At 48.5% G+C, this 14550-nt stretch overlaps 1 protein-coding gene across 1 annotated transcript in view; it reads right to left on the reverse strand.

Moving 5' to 3' along the window:
- Positions 1–14550, reverse strand: part of cpped1 (calcineurin-like phosphoesterase domain containing 1) — a 91938-nt gene that overhangs the window by 38244 nt on the left and 39144 nt on the right. The window lies entirely within an intron of this gene.

The following is a 14550-nucleotide window of genomic DNA, read 5'->3' on the forward strand; positions in this document are numbered from 1 at the left end:
CAGGAATGTGTGGGAATTGGTGTGCATGTCCCGGAGTTTAAAATATCTATTTCCAAAAGAATATCTGACCAGTTATCAGTACACCCAGCAGAAATAGTGGCAGTCATTACTGGGTTGCAGTGGGTTGAAGAGGTCAGACCTGATGGGGTGGTGATATGTACAGACTCAATAGCAGTCTTGGAAAGTATACAGTCAACAAAAACTGTCAGAGAAGACTTAATCATTGAAATTGACCATAATTTGCTAAGAAGACACAGAGGTGGTATAGATGCACAGCTGTGTTGGGTAGCAGCACATGAGGAAGGGAATGAGTGTGCAGATAAACCAGCAAAAACGGCACTGCAGAAGGAAATAACAGCATCAGTTCCACTTGGAAAGGAGAAGGAAAAGCAGCGATTAAGAGGACAGGAATGGAGCTATGGCAAAAAAGGTGGGAGGAAGACCAGAAAGGAAGGGGGTATTACAAAATACAAAAATCTGTCATAACAAAGAACTATAAAGAAAGGAACAGAAGGGAGGAGATCATCGTACCAAGACTAAGACTGGATCACACAGGATTAAATGGCCCCTTGTTTATGGTGGGGGAAATGTGAGAACTGTGGCGTTAAAGAAAACACTGAACATGTAATATAACACGGTAGCATGTATGAGGTGGAAAGAGGACGGTCACAGGATAAGGTCCGGGAGGCGGGACGGGAGTGGGATCTGATGGGGATACTGGGAACAGAAAGAGAGGGGATTAAAGTCACCAGGAAGCCACTCTTTACTTTCTTAAGTGACACAAGGTTGATGGGTAGAATTTAAGAAAGACGTTAAAATGACATGATGTTACACACTCTTGTAATGTAGGTGGCGGTATGCACCTTAAAGTTGTTCGCGATCCGCCAGTAAACCGAGAGAAGAAGAAGAAGACTCGCGTTCTGTAACTCGCTTTGCATATCTTCAGGGTGTAAGACAAAGAAACCTCAGTAAATGTAAATCATCAGGCTGTAATCCTACGAAACAATATATGGCATGCACCACTTGTTATCTGTAACAAGGTATTGTGTGACCAGGATGATGTTTTATGTTATTAGATGGGTGGAGATTACGCTGTGCTAGGAGCTGGGGTGTAGTCTGCCAGTATGTGAAACGACTTTGCCTCTGACACTATTTAGCTACGCTGAATAGTGTCATTGACTTCGGAGAAGCGTTGCTAGTTCTGCTGTATGCACATTCGTTTAAGTAAGGTTATGTATATGTTAATCTGTGTAGGTTGTTGTCCCTGAATTAGCTGTGGAAAAGTGCGCCACCTGCGGGGCCATCTTAAGCATGTGGTTGCAGTGAGTATAATAGGATGTGGCTAACAGCACTCATACAGTGCTGTTAATGTTAATATGAGAATTTACATGGTTTTGGATTACTGCATTATTATATTTAAGATGTTTTAGGTAAAATATATCCGATATACTAAGACAAACATTTGACGCTAGATGTGAACTGTACGTAACTGTTCCAACTTACATACAAATTCGGTTTACGAACAGACTGAAAACCAGAACTCGTTCGTAACCCGGGGACTACCTGTAAGTGTTAATCTGGATAGGTTGTTGTCACTGAATTAATCAACGGAGCACTCATACAGAGCTGTGAATATTAATGTGAGAATTTACATGGTTTTGGATGAGTTTTCCTTTCTTTTCTTTTGTAGAATAAGTCCACTACCATATTTTATATGGATTCAATTGTATTTTTACTTTGGGAAGTGCAAAGTGAGATTGAACCAGTTGGGTTCTATAGATAAAAAAAAAATTCCATCCAGAGAAGTCCATTCTCCTATCGACCACTGGACTCAATGAGTAGACCCAGCAATGACAATAAAATCCCCCCAAAATAATTTTGTCTCATCTCATCTCATCTTCAGCAGCTTCTCCGGGGTGGGGTCGTGGTGGCAGCAAGCTAAGTAGGGCACTCCAGACGTCCCTCTCCCCAGCAACGCCCTCCAGCTCCTCCTGGGGGATCCCAAGACATTCCCAGGCCACGTTGGACATGTAGTCCCTCCAGTGAGTTCTGGGTCTACCCTGGGGTCTCCTCCCAGTTGGACGTGCCCGGAAAACCTCCAAAGTTAGGCGCCCAGGAGGCATCCTGATCAGATGCCCGAACCACCTCAACTGGCAACTTTTGACGCAAAGGAGCAGCAGCTCTACTCCGAGCTCCCTCCGGATGTCTGAGCTCCTCACCCTATCTCTAAGGCTGAGCCCAGACACCCTACGGAGGAAACTCATTTCAGCCGCTTGTATCCGCGATCTCACCCTTTCGGTCACTACCCAAAGCTCATGACCATAGGTGGGGGTTGGAATGAAGATGGACTGGTAAACTGAGAGCTTTGCCTTCCGGCTCAGCTCCCTCTTCACCACAACGGTCCGGTACAACGTCCACATTACTGCTGATGCTGCACCAATCCACCTGTCAATCTCCTGCCCCAGTTGGTTTGCTGTGACTGTTGCAAAGCTCACTACCAGGTGAGTCTTTCAGATGGGCCGTGCATCAACCAAAGAGAAAATCAACTCAGTGTTTATTAAGGAAGCATGGGATTGAATTTTCTTTGCCAGTTTCTGATAACACGTAATTTCCATGATCATTTTGGCGGATATCGATCCTGACCTTTTTTGTGTCATTACAGTTCCACCGTGTGTGTTAGCACCCAGCAGTGTGGTGTATCTGTTATTCTACTGTAACTTTATATAAAACACTGCTCTATTACTACCTGTCCTGATTTATTACTAAACCCTGTTTCCAAGAGTCTGCATTCACTGAAGGAGATGGACACAAATGACTTCAACCTGCCGCCCAATGACTGCTGGGATAGGCTCCAGCATCCCCGCGATCCTGAGCAGGATAAGCGGTTTGGATAGTGGATGGATGGACTTCAATTTAAATGGAGGAAACACGTCACATTTATCTTTGTGGAGCATTATCAGACATCTTTGTTCTTACGTTTGTTCCACAACAGGCCGACCCTTAAAGCTCCTCTGTAACAGAGAAGCCAAGTCAAAACTTTGGTTTTTTGGGGGGGGGGGGTTTTCCCCCTTTTTCTCCCCCGTTATACCCGGCCGAGCCGTCCCGGTCTCTGCTCCACCCCCTCTGCCGATCCGGGGAGGGCTGCAGACTACCACATGCCTCCTCCCATACATGTGGAGTCACCAGCCGCTTCTTTTCACCTGACAGTGAGGAGTTTCGCCAGGGGGACGTAGCATGTGGAAGGATCACGCTATTCCCCCCCAGTTCCTCCTCCCCCCCCCGAACAGGCACCCTGACTGACCAGAGGAGGCGCTAGTGCAGCGACCAGGACACATACCCACATCCCACCCGCAGACACGGCCAATTGTGTCTATAGGGACGCCCGACCAAGCCGGAGGTAACACCGGGATTCAAACCAGCGATACCCGTGATGGTGGGCAATGGAATAGACCGCCATGCCACCCGGACGCCCCAAGTCAAAACTTTTTGTTGTAAATCGGCTCCCTTCAGTCATAATTCAATGTTTTACAAACGCACACGAAGTTAGCTATGAACTCAGAACGAGACTCGTGGTAACTGCCATTGAAACAGAAATACACCACACTGCACACGCTTCTCTGCCACCGCCTGTCTTTCTATCAACACCTGTCGCCGCCATCGGCACTTCATTAACGCCTCATCATATCGGTGTAATAATTCTGAAATCTTTGCCCATACACAGTAAAATCCCGAGTGTTAATTTAACTTCCTGAGTGTTAATTTAGCTCCGAGAGTGTACAAATGGACTCGAAAGGATCCATTTGTACACTCTCAGAGTTAAATTAACACTTGGGTTTTTTACTGTGTACCGGTGACACATCTCTAAGCAATTACATGCCGTTACTGATAAGGTGACCGACACGGTGTGCGCCGCCACTATTTACGGATGCAGAAAGCCGGAGAGTGGACGGGGCGCGAGTCATTTGCTTTGTTTAAATGGGCACCGTTCAGAAAACCCTGCCGACGCTTACGAGTCACGTTATATTTACAAGTCACATTACGCTTCAGGAGAGCCAGAAGATTACACGCTGACCCGTTAAATACAACCGCATATTAATTAAAGGCTCGATGTGAAGACTTTGCAGGACGGCTCCGTTTGAGGGCCCTCAGTATGCGGTGGAGCACTTACTGTGGAGCTTCAACCTGCACACAGACGGATAACAATTTGGTTAACTGCCGCACAATAAGGATGGTAAATGTTCAGCCGGTGCACACCGATCAAAGATCCAGAGGCCTGTTTGTTTCTGGAGAGGGAAGGCTTTCATTAGAAGGCTGTATTTTGTGTTAAATAGGCACGACCACGTCCTTCATGCACCGAAAGGAAGCATAGCAACTGATTAAGGCTTGGGGTTCACACAGAGGAGCAACGCCCGGCGCCCAGAACGGAAGTCGAGAGATTTGCAGTTAAATTGATTCAGTTCCTGTGTGCACAGAGGGCAGAGAATCAAATCTATTTATAATTTAAAGTGTGTATCGAACAAACCTATCAGCCCCCACTGCAAACTTATCCCCTTCCTCCGCATGCTCCTCTCTCTCGCTCGCCCGCCCGCCCGCTCGCTCTCCCTCTCTTTTTTTTCTTTTATTCATCTGAGTAATTATTTTACTGGCCTACTTTTGGCGAGAGCGCTTCCTTAGATGTTTGGACAGGACTAGTTGCGTAAGAGCCTTTTCCGACGGAACATCTTGTGCATGACGGAGGGGGAAATAATGTGGAGTTTAATACGGAAGGAGATGAAAGGCCGCAAAAGAGCTTTTTACCTGTCGCTCCACCATAATTAAGCTAACCTCCCCCAGTTCAGACCACCAAACACACCCATGCACGCACACACACACACACACACACACACAATAAGAAAGACCTGGTGGTCTTTTCTGTAAAATGGTTAAATAGCCCCAGTTTGGCGCCGCTGCCTAAGCACGTCCCGGAGAGGAACTGCCTACACGTCATGAGCGTTCAGTAACCTGATGTAGAAATCCAGTGCGGATACTGCCAGTGATGATTCCAGCGGCAATGTGCATGTTCCCCATGGATTCGGGTGGGGTTTCCTCCAGTTACCCTGGAGACTGGAGACTGTCGATGGCTACGACTGGTGTCACGACACTGGAACGAACTGGAAAGTGATCCAGGGTGCCACAAACCAGGAAGCGTCGGGCATCCCTACAGCCACAATTGGCCGTGTCTGTGGGTGGGAAGCCGGATGTGGGTATGTGCCCTGGTCGCTGCACTAGCGCCTCCTCTGGTCAGTTGGGGCGCCTGCTCGGGGGGGAGGGGGAACTGGGGGGAATAGCGTGATCCTTCCATGTGCTACGTCCCCCCGGTGAAACTCCTCACTGTCAGGTGAGAAGAAGCGGCTGGCGGCTCCACATGTGTCGGAGGAGACGTGGTAGTCTGCAGCCCTCCCCGGATCGGCAGAGGGGGTGGAGCAGACTGTTCCATTATATGAAAAAGGGTAAAAAAGGTGGAGCAGTGGCTAGTCGGAGGTTCAGAAGTTCTTCCCTGCTGTACGTGGTCAGAGAGTGAGCGCTGGAAACCAAATCAACAGGAGCAGCACTGGAGTGCAGAACCATGGCTGCCGTCTGCGGCGCCGTCTTGAGATCGTTCTCGATAACGAATCACAAGAAGCACTACGATATATTCTAGTATCGATATTTATCCCTAGCCCTGTTGGTTAACCCTTGTTGTATTTGAGACCTTTTTGACGAGAATGATCATCGTCATATCTCCCGCGATTAATCGACTACTTTTTGGGAGTAGTTGGCATCTACTAAGATGGAGCCACCGTGAACGCCCTACTTACTACTGGTTGTGATGTTTACTGGTTTTATTAATAGGTAAGCCTTCCTCTCAGACGTTGAGGCCGAGATTGGACGGGGGTCGGTTGAACAGTTACCGAGTTCAGCCAAATTTAAATGGAAACCACGATGACAGATGAGACCGCCACCATCTGGTCTGCTGCAGGGTGACCACACCTGACAATCCCAATCACACGCACCCCAACAGACGGCCAAGAAGACAGCTTTGGTCAGAGAGAGAGACAGACACAGTGAGAGAGACAGACACAGAGACAGTGAGTGAGAGAGAGGGGGGGGGAAGTGAGAGAGAGACAGAGAGTCAGATGGGGTGATGGTGGTTTAGGGACAGTACTTGTCAACTGAGATGTAAGTGGTATTTTGCAGCTTGTTCACAGTATCGTTGAAGCCAAAAGCGGGTGGCTTCAGATTTATTTTTTCATTGAATTTCCAAAAAACAATTTTTCTCCTCTGGTCATGTCCAACACCCCCTACCGGTTCTAATGAGAAGCCCCCCTGAGAAGTCCGTGAGCTGCTTTAAAATGCTTCGTTATCAAATGTCCACGTACCAAAAACCAAACCAAGACCTTCATCTGAACCTCTTCAATGCAAAAGACACGCTTGTCAAGGAGTTTTATCTTGTTTTAAGTCTCACAATGTTTATTTCAAGATATCCATCCATCCATCCATCCATCCATCCATCCATCCATCCATTATCTGAACCGCTTATCCTGCTCTCAGGGTCGTGGGGATGCTGGAGCCTATCCCATCCCAGCAGTCACTGGGCGGCAGGCGAGGAGTCACCCTGGACAGGCCGCAAGGCCATCACAGGGCGGACACACGCTGGGATTATGTTTATCATGAAGTTACCACGGACACTGCTGTACTGCCTGAGCAGGTCTGAGAACTATCTAGAACATCTAAGAAAGAACTATTTAAGAAGGATCTAACTAAGACCTAAGATCTAAGAAAGATCTGTCTCAGGACATTTTATTACCCAATATCTATTCAAAGATATTGGGTAATAAAATGTTCTTGCCCCAGGTGCAGATGATGTCGCTTGTTTCAAGGCAGTGCACGTGTTTCATGATAACAGGACTTGTTGCAAGACATTTACTCTCATTAAGAAAGATTAGCCTACATCAAGTGTCTTGTTTTTAAGACTTCTTCTCCTGTTTAGTGAAAATCCCTTATAACGAGACTTCAGTCGTGAAACCAGAACACTTTAATATCTGCCAGTGGGGTAAATAAGAACATTTCACTAGAAATATCTTGAAATGGCCATTTTGAAACTAACATCTGCAGTGAGCAATATTTCTGATATTATCAGTGAATCAGGTGACTGAGTCATGTGACAGAATCACTTGTCCACACAGCAGCAAAGAATCGCTTGAAACTGATCAGTTGGAGAATCACCCGGGAGTTTTCCTTACCCAGAGACCGGCTTTGTGTTCACTTTCAAGACTAGTGCAATAACATGGATATGTCTTGATGCATGCTCAATGATTTACTACTCCTACTACTACTCCTACTACATCCATTTCCACCTCTTCCTGTCCCCTGCATCTTCCTCTGTCACACCAGCCACCTGCATGTCCTCCCTCACCACATCCATAAACCTCCTCTTTGGCCTCCCTCTTCTCCTCTTCCCTGGCAGCTCCATATTCAGCATCCTTCTCCCAGTATACCCAGCATCTCTCCTCCACACATGTCCAAACCATCTCAATCTTGCCTCTCTTGCTTTGTCTCCAAACCGTCCAACCTGAGCTGTCCCTCTAATATACTCCTTCCTAATCCTGTCCTTCTTCATCACTCCCAATGAAAATCTTATCATCTTCATCTCTGCCACCTCCAGCTCCACCTCCTGTCTTTTCATCAGCACCACTGTCTCCAAACCATACAACATAGCTGGTCTCACTACCATCTTGTAAACCTTCCCTTTAACTCTTGCTGGTACCCTTCTGTCACACATCACTCCTGATACTCTTCTCCACCCACTCCACCCTGCCTGCACTCTCTTCTTCACCTCTCTCCTGCACTCCCCGTTACTTTGGACAGTTGACCCCAAGCATGCATGCTCAATAACCCAGGTAAGAAAACCCCAGAAGGTTGAATCAGTTCATCTGGACACAACGTTTACTGACAGATACGTTTTAAACACTAACATAGGCAATGTGTTAATATCTGGGCATTCATCTTGACAGAATATAGAGTTTAAAAACCAGCCGTCATTTTGACCGCCCATGGTCGTTCTAGGTAGGAGTGAAATCCCTGTCGTTCTAGTGTCATAGTTAACCATGTGGCAAAGTATAAATTTGTGGCTTTGTGCCGATAACACAGTAGGCAGGTTCAATGTCATCACGTAGAACAAGAATTGTTTGAACTGGCAACCTGTATCTGCAAATGATTTCGGTCTCAGTTAAATCAAAAGGGGATATTCTCCTTCAAAATATCCACTTACGAGCACGCCCGGCACCTTGGCCTGACACGACGACACCTTCGCCTGACATGACGGTGCCTTCGCCTGACATGACGACACCTTCGCCTGACATGATGGTGCCTTCGCCTGACATGACGGTGCCTTCGCCCGACATGACGGTGCCTTCATCTGGCATGACGGTGCCTTCGCCTGACATGACGGTGCCTTCATCTGGCATGACGGTGCCTTCGCCTAGCTGCAATCACAGCTGCCATGATCTCTGAATATAGTTATAATTTTCACTCTAACTGCATGTGGCTATTAGTGCTGGTGTTTGTGAATTGGACTTTTTTTAAAAATTGCAATGAAGCTCATTTGCATAGAAAGGGGCTAATTTTGCGCTAAATGTCCGTCCATTCATTATCCAAACCGCTTATCCTGCTTCCAGGGTGGCGGGGATAATGGAGCTTGGGCGGCAGGCGGGGAGACACCCTGGACAAGCTGCCAGGCCATCACAGGGCCGACACACACCACACACACACACACACACACACACACACACACACACACACACACACCTTCACACCTAGGGACAATGTAGTCCGGCTGATTCACCTGACCTACAGGTCTTTGGACTGTGGGAGGAAACCGGAGCACCAGGAGGAAACCCTGGCAGACACGGGGAGAACATGCAAACTCCAAACAGGTGATGACCCAGGACGACCCCCCCCCCAAGGTTGGACTACCCCGGGACTCGAACCCAGGACCTTCTTTCTGTGAGGTGACTGTGCTACCCACAGCACCACCGTGCCGTGCGCCAAATGTGTGCATATTAACGCGCTTCGAGTGGCTGTTGCAGCTAGAAAGGCACTATATAAATGCAATCCATCCATCCACCCGTCCATCCATCCACCCGTCCATCCAGGAGACCTCTTCAGTCTCATTGACTGCAGGTATCTCCACCCTTATAAACAACACAGCGGCAGAACGACGGAAACCAACTTTCAGTCTCATATGCAAATATGGGCGTGGCCATTAACTAGAGTTACAGCGGCCATGTGTACACAGAGGACAGACATATGTATGAGGTTGGCAGGTTCTTAGGCTTACAGCTGGCAAACGACTGCACACTTATACATGGAGAAGACAGAGTGACATGGGAATCACCGTTAAGTCCTCTGCAAACACGCAGTTGACAGCACAGAAAGGGAAGGGGTGAGGTGAGGGGCAGCGTAGGTGTGTCTAAACCTCTGCAACGCGACCGTCTGACACCCGGCGGTCAGAAAAATCCCTTAATACAGCTTTAAAATACGATAAAATAAATACCTTGGCAGGCCTGTGTTTTCTGCAGTGTCGTGTAGCAGCAGCTATCAGCCGGGTGGGTGCATCCATGGATCATCCTCCGGTGTGACAGAACTCAAAAAGGACCTCCGTCACACTTCATCAATCCCCCTTTTTGAGACGGCTCAGAAAAGATTAATGGACACCGCGGTGAGACGCCTGTGGGCCTGACCCCGTTTAGGCCGAGGTGGCAGCGCCACTTAAACGGTGGTAGGGTGGCAGAGCTGAACACGTGTCCCGCGGTGGCCTCATGGAGAGAGAGCAGGCTCCCCTCAGCCCACCTGAGCCGGCGCTGCCCCACATCGATCCGTCATCCTCCCCCCTGACGCGCAGCCATGGGGCGCTTGTGTGACCACAAGGCGGCGGTTCAAGTCTGTGGTCGGCTGCAGCGAAGGGAAACGCTCGCTCTTCTCGCGCCTCTGAGCAAGGCACGAGCAAGAGACACACACACACACACACACACGCACACATCCAAACAGGAGTACGAGCCCGCAGTCTGGCCAGATGAGTCGAGGTTAAGAGGTTTCTACCGTACAAGGAGCGCGAGGTCACATCCCAACCCACCACTTACACACATACACCTGTATCTGGTTTAAGGCTCGGCGGCACGCTGGCACAGTGGTCAGCGCGGTCGCCTCACAGCAAGAAGGTCCTGGGTTCGAGCCCCGGGGTAGTCCAACCTTGGGGGTCGTCCCAGGTCGTCCTCTGTGTGGAGTTTGCATGTTCTCCCCGTGTCTGTGTGGGTTTCCTCCGGGGGCTCCGGTTTCCTCCCACAGTCCAAAGACCTGTAGGTCAGGTGACTCAGTCGTACTGAATTGTCCCTAGGTGTGTGTATGTGTGTGTGGTGTGGTGTGGGGGGGTGTGGGGGGCTGTGATGGCCTGGCAGCCTGTCCAGGGTGTCTCCCCGCCTGCCACCCTTGACTGCTGGGATAGGCTCCAGCATCCTGCGACCCTGAGAGCAGGATCAGTGGTCTGGATAATGGATGGCTGGATGTTTTAAGGCTCTGACTCCCTCCTTCTTTATTTAATCACTCCTTTCTGTTTGGAATCAAATAAGCAAGCAGAGGACAGTACAGTTTGTGCAGGTCTGCCTCAGAAAAAGCTCTCTTTCTCTCTCTCTCTGGGATATGGGTGGGTGGGGGAGGGTATTTTTGACGAAGTCAAATGAAAACTGGACCCTGTAAGGACCACTAGTGCTGTACTGAGAACGAGGCCCACAGGTGAGTTCTGTTCTAAACACACAACATAAAAACCCACCAAATCGAATCCGGCTGGGCATTTCAACATTTTTGTCGTTTATTGTATTTCAGTGGTTTTCAGTCAGAATGAAGTTGAAATATTGTCGTATCCTGATACACAAGTTGTGTGACATAATGATAAGGAGTCACCCAAAAACAGTTTTTTAAAACTAGTTTTGGGTTGATACTTTACATCACCATGAACCTCACTTGGATTCTTAAACACGCTGGCTTCTACAACGGCCGCTGACGAGCTCTAATGAAAGAGTCGGGGGTGAAGTGCCTTGCTCAGAGACACCACAGCAGTAATTTGGGGGGAGGGGTTTCCCCCCTTTTTCTCCCCAATTGTATCCGGCCAATCACCCCACGCTTCCGAGCCGTCCTGGTCTCTGCTCCACCCCCTCTGTTGATCCGGGGAGGGCTGCAAACTACCACATGCCTCCTCCCATACATGTGGAGTCGCCAGCCGCTTCTTTTCACCTGACGGTGAGGAGTTTCACCAGGGGGACGTAGCACATGGGAGGATCACGCTGTTCCCCCCAGTCCCCCCCCCCCCAAAATAGGCACCTCAAACGACCAGAGGAAGCGCTAGTGCAGCGAGCAGGGCACATACGGCTTCCCACCCATAGACATGGCTAACTGTGTCTGTAGGGACGCCCGACCAAGCCGGAGGTAACACGGGGATTCGAACCGGTGATCCCTGTGTTGGCAGGCAGCCGAACAGACCGCCATGCTACCCAGACGCCCCCAGTATCAGCTCCTTCTGACAGTATTTTGTGCAGTAGGGCGATTCTACCATACTGCAGCACAAGGAGCACGAGGTCACATCCCAACCCATCGCTTACAGAAAGACTCCTACTGGTTTTACAGAGAGTCTGACATGTCCTCTCTGAACACATTTTTAACACTGGGAGTTTTAATCACAACCGAAAATGGGTGTGGTTTTAAGAATTCAAAGCTATTGGCTACTGTCTTCCTGGGTGAGCGGGCCTCGGTAGACAGACAGACAGACAGACAGATAGATATATAGCAATACGTCGTAGCAAGATCGATAATAACGTCTCAGCAAAATATGACAAACTGGAGCCCAGTAGCTAGCAGGAGGGGGTTAAAGAACGGCTTCTCCGCGGTTTTACAGCATCTCGCTACGGACACACCCTATATGCAAATTGACTGGTGTCTACGTATCCACCGGCACCGTTTGTCATTGGACGCCATCTACAGTCAATCACAGATCTCTCTCGAGTGGCCGCAGACGCGCTGTTTTGGCCACTGAATTTATCCGTTGTCACGTTCCAACTCAGAACACAGCCTATAAATAGGAACATAGCCTATCAATAGAAACACAGCCTATCAATAGAAACACAGCCTATCAATAGGAACACAGCCTAGCAATAGGAACACAGCCTATCAATAGGAACATAGCCTATAAATAGGAACATAGCCTATCAATAGGAACATAGCCTATCAATAGAAACACAGCCTATCAATAGAAACACAGCCTATCAATAGGAACACAGCCTAGCAATAGGAACACAGCCTATCAATAGGAACATAGCCTATCAATAGGAACACAGCCTATCAATAGGAACATAGCCTATCAATAGGAATATAGCTTATCAATAGGAATATAGCTTATCAATAGGAACACAGCCTAGCAATAGGAACATAGCCTATCAATAGGAACATAGCCTATCAATAGGAACACAGCGTATCAATAGGAACATAGCCTATCAATAGGAATATAGCTTATCAATAGGAACACAGCCTAGCAATAGGAACACAGCCTATCAATAGGAACACAGCCTATCAATAGGAACACAGCCTAGCAATAGGAACATAGCCTATCAATAGGAACATAGCCTATCAATAGGAACACAGCCTATCAATAGGAACATAGCCTATCAATAGGAACACAGCCTATCAATAGGAACACAGCCTAGCAATAGGAACATAGCCTATCAATAGGAACATAGCCTATCAATAGGAACACAGCCTAGAAATAGGAACACAGCCTATCAATAGGAACACAGCCTATCAATAGGAACATAGCCTATCAATAGGAACACAGCCTAGCAATAGGAACATAGCCTATCAATAGGAACATAGCCTAGCAATAGGAACATAGCTTATCAATAGGAACATAGCCTATCAATAGGAACATAGCCTAGCAATAGGAACATAGCCTATCAATAGGAACATAGCCTATCGATAGGAACACAGCCTAGCAATAGGAACATAGCCTATCAATAGGAACACAGCCTAGCAATAGGAACACAGCCTAGCAATAGGAACACAGCCTAGCAATAGGAACATAGCCTATCAATAGGAACACAGCCTAGCAATAGGAACACAGCCTAGCAATAGGAACACAGCCTATCAATAGGAACACAGCCTATCAATAGGAACACAGCCTATCAATAGGAACACAGCCTATCAATAGGAACACAGCCTATCAATAGGAACACAGCCTAGCAATAGGAACACAGCCTATCAATAGGAACACAGCCTAGCAATAGGAACATAGCCTATCAATAGGAATTTTAAGATTTTAATGTCAGTAACACTTTAAGGCTCTGACTCGTTCTTTCTTTATTTAATCACGCCTTTCTGTTTGGAATACTGAATAGAGTACGGTACAGTTTGTGCCGTTCTGCCTCAGGTCAAGCTCTCTCTCTGTCTACCTCGCTCGCTCGAGCGCTTTCTCTCTGGGACATGGGTGGGGGGGGTGTTTGGGGGGGATTCGCTCCCCCTTTTCTCTCCAGTTGTACTTGGCCAATTACCCCACTCTTCCGAGATATCCTGGTCTCTGCTCCACCCCCTCTGCTGATCGGGGAGGGCTGCAGACTACCACATGCCTCCTCCCATACATGTGGAGTCGCCAGCCGCTTCTTTTCACCTGACAGTGAGGAGTTTCACCAGGGGGACGTAACACGTGGGAGGATCACGCTATTCCTCCCAGTTCCCCCTCCCCAAACAGGCACCTCAAATGACCAGAGGAGGCGCTAGTACATCAATCAGGACACATACCCACATCCGGCTTCCCACCCGCAGACACGACCAATTGTGTCTGTAGGGACACCCGACCAAGCCGGAGGTAACACGGGGAGTCGAACCACTGATCCCCATGTTGGTAGGCAACGGAATAGACCACTACGCCACCGGGACGCCCCTACGACAGTAATTTAACATAGCCCAGTCTTTCCAAGATATTCCAGTAATTCAAATCAGTATCGTTCCCTCTACACCACTACCGCTAACTGAGAACTGAAGCGATGAAACTAAGTTTTGGAGGCAGGTCATGTTGTCTGACTGAAGTTGTGTGACTGGTAGGACAATGAAAGGCGACCTGTGACGCTGGACCAACGGAGATGACCAACATACAACATCCACAAGCCTGTGGTTTAGTTTACACCGAGACTGGAGTGAGGGAAGTGAGCTGTGTGTTTTGCAGTACTTGAGAGAGCCAGAGTCCCTCCGTCACCCGGGAGAAGAAGCGACCCTTCCTCTCAGGAGACGGCTCGTTTGGGCCCTTGGTGACGATAAGCTTTGCTGTCGCCTGGATTTTCTAAACCTGTGGGATGTTTCAGTTCAGCAGGGGGCCTCACGGTCTCCGGCCTGCCCCGGACCAACTGAGGAGGAGGAAACACCACTGCAGTTCTGCCCGTGTGCTGCTGGTTTGCAGGTTATGACAGTTTGTGAATGGAGAAAGAGCAACTGGAC

Source organism: Lampris incognitus, chromosome 17, assembly GCF_029633865.1.
Source record: "Lampris incognitus isolate fLamInc1 chromosome 17, fLamInc1.hap2, whole genome shotgun sequence".
NCBI classification, from domain to species: domain Eukaryota; kingdom Metazoa; phylum Chordata; class Actinopteri; order Lampriformes; family Lampridae; genus Lampris; species Lampris incognitus.